General features: G+C 35.8%; 1 long non-coding RNA gene across 1 annotated transcript; it reads right to left on the reverse strand.

Moving 5' to 3' along the window:
- On the reverse strand, nt 1–822 carry LOC134235451 (uncharacterized). Its single transcript, XR_009985410.1, has 3 exons — nt 732–822; nt 443–536; nt 1–190 (listed from the first exon to the last, which is right to left on the reverse strand). It is a non-coding gene; the product is annotated as an uncharacterized LOC134235451 (long non-coding RNA).
- Between the last annotated feature and the right edge of the window lie 5,841 nt (nt 823–6,663).

The following is a 6,663-nucleotide window of genomic DNA, read 5'->3' on the forward strand; positions in this document are numbered from 1 at the left end:
CATATAAAAGCCCGTTTCTGGTTGCAGTCAGCGGACTTCCACTTTGAGCCAGGGGTGAGCTGGACACAGTTCTTCCTTCTATTGTTGCCTATCCCCTTCTTAAGAGATCTAGGCACACCTCGATTGGTGCCAATGAACCGGAGGACATTTTCTTGAATTATATCATTGGCTGCTATCCATATATTGCCGGCTTAAAAATAAGTATTTTATAAAGCCTTTTTCTAAAAAGTGCCAGTTTTACTCACTAATTATAGTTTTAAAAACCACCAACCTAATTAAAGAATTTACAGAAAATATGCTTTTGGGGTTGAGAATAACGATATTTTTTTTTATACCTGAATGAATTTTATTAATAACTAATGAAATGCAAAGTCCTTTCTGACAAACATAAACCTATTCTATATAAAATCCACTTCATTGAAATGTAAATCTGTAGACATACCTAGTTTTCGCTTTTTTGCTAATGCCACCACATCTCTGTTCTTTTTTCCATTTCGAATTTCAACAAGACGTGCTCCCTCCACGAAGCAAAAGATCTAAGGGTTGTTGTTTTTTTTAATACAGTATTTTTTTTAATATTAGTCTGTTGACATATATTGAAAAAAAAAATCAATGAATTTAGACCCACATGGATGAAATTAACGATCATTGATTAATCTTATCCACCTTGAAAAAAGTAATATCTAAACTAACTTTCTTTTTTAGACCAAGAACATAGTGAGGTAACATACCGCTGCTTCTGGCCAAGTGAACTTCTGATGAAACACTGCATAGCATCCAGTCCGTGTCTTCACATAACCGCGTCCTCGAGGGCATCGCTCTAGGACAGAGATGTACTTATTATTCAACAAGGGATGCTTAATCCTTCTAGGCACCTGATCCCACCGCTGGAAATTCAGCGGGTTCGTGTTTACGCCCTGTTCACAGATTTGTTTTCTTTGTGGTTTTTTATATGCGATCAACCACTGTTCGTTACCTTCACCTTTTTCATTCATATCCAGGTAAATTTGAAAGCAGTAATTTCTATTTCTTATACCTTGCGTATGAGGTTAAATAGTAAAATTTATATTTGAACATACATGCATCTTATGTTCCAACACGCGGACATATAAAAATATATAATCTTTACACGCATATTTCTCCATTCAAAGACAGTCGATTTAGTTTAATCTATATAATATATAGTTATAATTTTGAAGGTCTTCTTAAGGTTCTTAAAGCTACCTCTTCTTCTTCCTCTCCTCCCTTTTTTTCTTTCGTAACGACTGTAAAGTCGTAAATTTGAGGCCTTTTTACATATCTGTCGTTGCTTTCTGCCCGCCAGTTTCCTAAACTTTCTAAATAAGTTTCTTATCCTATTCGCCTTAGGTAGTCTAAAGCAGGTACATTTCTTGGTTTTATTCTGAAAAAAAAATGTCCCAACATTCTGAAGTTACATGTTCAAGAAGTATTGTCAAGGTTAGAGATTGACAAAAGACTCCCATTCAATTAGTAGTAGACAGCTTTTAAAAATGAAAGATATGTTTCATACTTTATACCAATTTTCGCCTTAAATAACCCTTGTATGAAATCATTATTATGTTTATTGAATAAGCGTATGTTCCCTGACCGTACCCATCCCCAAATAAGATATATATGTATGTTGAATAGGTCGGCTTATGTAAAATTTGCTGAACATATCCTATCAACAAATATCTTTCCGTAGAGGAGAGATTCATATGAACATAAGTTGGTCATAAGTTAGATATGGTCTTCATTTATATTGTAAAAAACTAAACACATAATTGCATTCTTTACACATGTATTACTCTAACATCTTTCATTTTGTCTCGTGTTTTAACAACGTAATAATAACCTAAAAAGACACATGGCTATCAAATTCAACTTAAGATTGCACAAAGTCATACATGCAATACATAAACTAGAGACCATATTTTTCTCCTATGAACAATTACATTGTTGGATTAATGGAAAGTCATATGTAAAAAAAAAATTACCTGTATTGCATAATAGCTGAATTTTTTCATTTTCTTCAAGCATTTGCGGTAGCACTGTTTTCGGTTGCTTACTCTGCCAACTTTGACTCTGCGCTTAAAGGCACCAAAAACTGCTTTCGCTTGAAAGCAACCTGAAAGAAAAGGTATAAGCTGTTAATTAAATGAAAAAGTAGTGAATATTTAAAATAATTTTTAAGTGTTTGAAGACGTATACCGGGTATTTAAATAAGCATGGTTTATTTATGTCACTATCTTTTTGGAACCAGTGGCCGTGGTTTGCGAGGATGATGTTAAAGCAGATATATCATATGTATTTTATAAACGAAATACATGTAATATATAAGTAAAACATAGGTAATCAGAGATTACAGAGCTCACCTCAACGAATGTTGTCTTTAAGTAAGGCAAAGTACACAATTACCCAACAAAAAGTGTACATCCAAAAATGCAAAATTTATGCAATTTTGATCAGATACTTTGGAATAGACCTATATAAAAACTTCAAACTAGTTCTTCATCACGAAAATGTGATCAAAATCCAGCATCTGAAGCAAGTTTAAGAGTTTTCATCCCTTGATGCATCATTTGAGCAAGTTTGGTTTATCTAAGCCTCATAGTTTCTTAGTGATAGACCTGCACCCATAACTTTTACCTGGTCCATTATCTGGAAAATGTATGTCGAATTCATGCAGCATCCGTAGCAAGTCCATTAGTATGCACCCTAAGATGTATCATCCATGCGAGTTTGCACAACATAGGGCTAATAGTTACTTAGAAATGAAACCTGCATAAAATTTTCACCTCTTCATTCATCCAGAAAAAAATGTAGGTCAGATTCGGCATCTGAAGCCAGCCTGGTAGAATGCAACCTTAGATGTATCATCCATGCAAGTTTGGTCATTAAAGAGTTCATAGTTACTTGGAAATGAATCCTGCATCAAAAACTTTAACCTGTTCACTCATCCAGAAAATGTAGGTCAGATTCAGCATCCGAAGAAGCCTGGTAGTATGCATCCTAAGATGTACCATCCATGCAAGTTTGATCAACATAGGGCTTATAGTTCCTTGGAAATGAGACCTACACCAAAAACTGCACCAAAAATGTTAACCAGCTCCAAAAACATTCCTTTGCTGAAATTGCAGCATCTGAAACTTTGACTTGTACAATGTAACACATTAGATGCATCTTCCATGCCTGTCTAATCAATATAGGACACAGAAGTACTTAAAAAGAAAACTGCTCTAAAAAACTTAACCTTAACCTGGGACGCCGACGCCGACGCCGAGGGTATTACATAAGCTCCCCCAACTTCGTTGAGGTGAGCTAAAAACGAAACCACGTATTTTTTTACTGATGTAAACGGACTCGGTGTCTTGTTGCTAGCGTTACTTTGGATTTTATAACTTAATCCCTGGTTTAATTTTTTTCCATATAATTCAGTGTGTTTATCAATTTGAGTTTTCCGATCAACAATCAGTAATAAACTTTTTGTTTTTGTATCACATACTAAATAATTTCAAGCAATTCAGCAAATTTGTCAAATACCTCAAATCTTTTTAGTTGATAATTTGTTAGTATGTCCCCATAAATTACAGGTATCAAACTTGTGAGTTGTTTGCGTATACAGTGGACCTTCAGATGTCCGGACGCTTTTACATGTAAATATACATGTACATGCATAATCTTTATACACATATATCTCCGATCTAAGACGGTAGATTTGGTTTTATCTACTGTGAAATTAAGCTGAACCCTGCCATAATATTGTCTGAACTAAATAAAAAATATGAGTAGCTCATAAGGTGATATGTTTGTCTATTAACAAGAAATACTGAATTTTAAATTCAACAAAAAAAACAAAAACAAAAAAACGTCAAGTATGTCTGTTCACAACTATTTGGCATAGTCACATACAGGGATACGTTTGTCCCCTTTTTGTCAGAATTTTGAAAATAAGGGTCTTAAAGTTACCTCTCCTTCTTCTTTTCCTTCCTCTGGACTTTATCTTCCTTCTAGCTCCTTTCCTCCTCTTTTCTCTTCCGGAGCGACTGTAAAGTCGTAAATTTGAGGCCTTTTTACATATCTGTCGTTGCTTTCTGCCCGCCAATTTCCCAAACTTTCTAAATAAGTTTCTTAACTTATTCCCCTTAGGTAGTCTAAAGCAGGTACATTTCTTGGTTTTATTCTGAAAAAGAAATATCCCAACATTCTCAACTTAAAAGTTGGAGAAGATTTAGATTGACGAAAGACAATGAAAGATATGTTTATTACTTCATAGTTACAAATTTTAGCATTTAACTACCTTTGTATACAATCATAATAATGTTTGTTGAAAACGTATTTCTTCCCCAACCCACCCACAGCAATAAAGATATAGTTAGTTGTAAAGCTTCTGAAGATAGAATGAAAGGCCTAAAGCTTTACTGGAGTTTTTCGTGTTTTTCTTCTTTATTTTAAGTTATGTGTACATGTAATATTTGTACACAAAACTTATCAACAAATATTGTTTGGTAGAAATTCATATGAACGTATGTTGGTCATAAGTAAAATATAGTGTTCATCTTATATCGTAAACATACTATGTTGCATTCTTTACCCAATGTATTACTCTAACATCATTTATTTTCTCTCCTGTTTTAACAATGTAATAATACCTTAAAAACATATGGCTATCAACTTCATCCTAAGATTGTACAAAGTCATAATGCATAAACTAGAGACGATATTTTTCTCCCATGAACGATTGCTTTGTTAGGATAAAATTATATATTAAAAAATTACCTGTAATGCATAATAGCTGAATTTTTTCATTCTCTTCAAGCATTTGCGGTAGCACTGTTTTCGGTTGCTTGCTCTGCCAACTTTGACTTTACGCTTAAAGGCACCAAAAACTGCTTTCGCTTGAAAGCAACCTGAAAGAAAAGGTATAAGCTGTTAATAAAATGAACAAGAGGCCCAGGGGCCACAGCGCTCACCTGAGCACATCGGGCTTGAATTTACCCCCCCCCCCCGGCATTCATCATTTGAACAAAATAGAATCTACACTACCTGAGGATGATTCCGTATAAATATCACTAATCATAGCTTTGAAGTACTTGAAAAGAAGATTTTAAAAGGTTTCCCTATATATCCCTTTGTAAAATTTGGGTCAGCCATTTGGCCCCACCCTAGCCCCGGGGGTCATGATTTGAACAAACTTGAATCTACATTACCTGAGGATGATTCCACATGAGTTTCATCTTTCCTGGCCAAGTGGTTCATGAGAAGAAGATTTTTGAAGATTTTTCCTATACACATGTATATTCCTATGTAAAACTTGGGTCGGCTATTTTGGCCCCACCCTAGCCCCGGGGGTCATGATTTGAACAAACTTGAATCTACACTACCTGAGGATGATTCCACATGAGTTTCAGCTTTCCTGGCCCAGTGGTTCATGAGAAGAAGATTTTTAAAGATTTTTCCTATATATTACTATGTAAAACTTGGGTCGGCCATTTTGGCCCCACCCTAGCCCCGGGGGTCATGATTTGAACAAACTTGAATCTACACTACCTGAGGATGATTCCACATGAGTTTCAGCTTTCCTGGCCAAGTGGTTCTGGAGAAGAAGATTTTTAAAGATTTTCCCTATATATTCCTATGTAAAACTTGGGTCGGCCATTTTGGCCCCACCCTAGCCCCGGGGGTCATGATTTGAACAAACTTGAATCTACACTACCTGAGGATGATTCCACATGAGTTTCATCTTTCCTGGCCCAGTGGTTGTTGAGAAGAAGATTTTTAAAGATTTTTCGTATATATTCCTATGTAAAATTTGGGTCGGTCATTTTGGCACCACCCTAGCCCCGGGGGTCATGATTTGAACAAACTTGAATCTACACTACCTTAGGATGATTCCACATGAGTTTCATCTTTCCTGGCCAAGTGGTTCTGGAGAAGAAGATTTTAAAGATTTTTCCTATATATTCCTATGTAAAACTTGGGTCGGTCATTTTGGCCCCACCCTAGCCCCGGGGGTCATGATTTGAACAAACTTGAATCTACACTACCTTAGGATGATTCCACATGAGTTTCATCTTTCCTGGCCAAGTGGTTCTGGAGAAGAAGATTTTTAAAGATTTTTCGTATATATTACTATGTAAAACTTGGGTCGGCCATTTTGGCCCCACCCTAGCCCCAGGGGTCATGATTTGAACAAACTTGAATCTACACTACCTGAGGATGATTCCACATGAGTTTCAGCTTTCCTAGCCCAGTCGTTCTTGAGAAGAAGATTTTTTAAAAATGCCATTAATTTTTCTCTAATTCATAATTATCTCCCCTTGGAAAAGGGTGTGGCCCTTCATTTGAAAAAACTTGAATCCCCTTTACCCAAGGATACTTTGTGCCAAGTTTGATTGAAATTGGCCCAGCGGTTCTTGAGAAGAAGTCGAAAATGTGAAAAAGTTTACAGACAGACGGACAGACAGACAGACAGACGGACAGACAGACGGACGCCGGACAAAATGTGATCAGAAAAGCTCACTTGAGCCTTCGGCTCAGGTGAGCTAAAAAGTAGTGAATATTTAAAATAATTTTTAAGTGTTTGAAGACGTATACCGGGTATTTAAATAAACATCGTTTTTTTATGTCATTATCTTTTTGGAACCAGTGGCCGTGGTTTGC

Source organism: Saccostrea cucullata, unplaced genomic scaffold (assembly GCF_032062105.1).
Source record: "Saccostrea cucullata isolate Sc308-1 unplaced genomic scaffold, CSIRO_AGI_Scuc_v1 ctg446, whole genome shotgun sequence".
NCBI classification, from domain to species: Eukaryota; Metazoa; Mollusca; class Bivalvia; order Ostreida; family Ostreidae; genus Saccostrea; species Saccostrea cuccullata.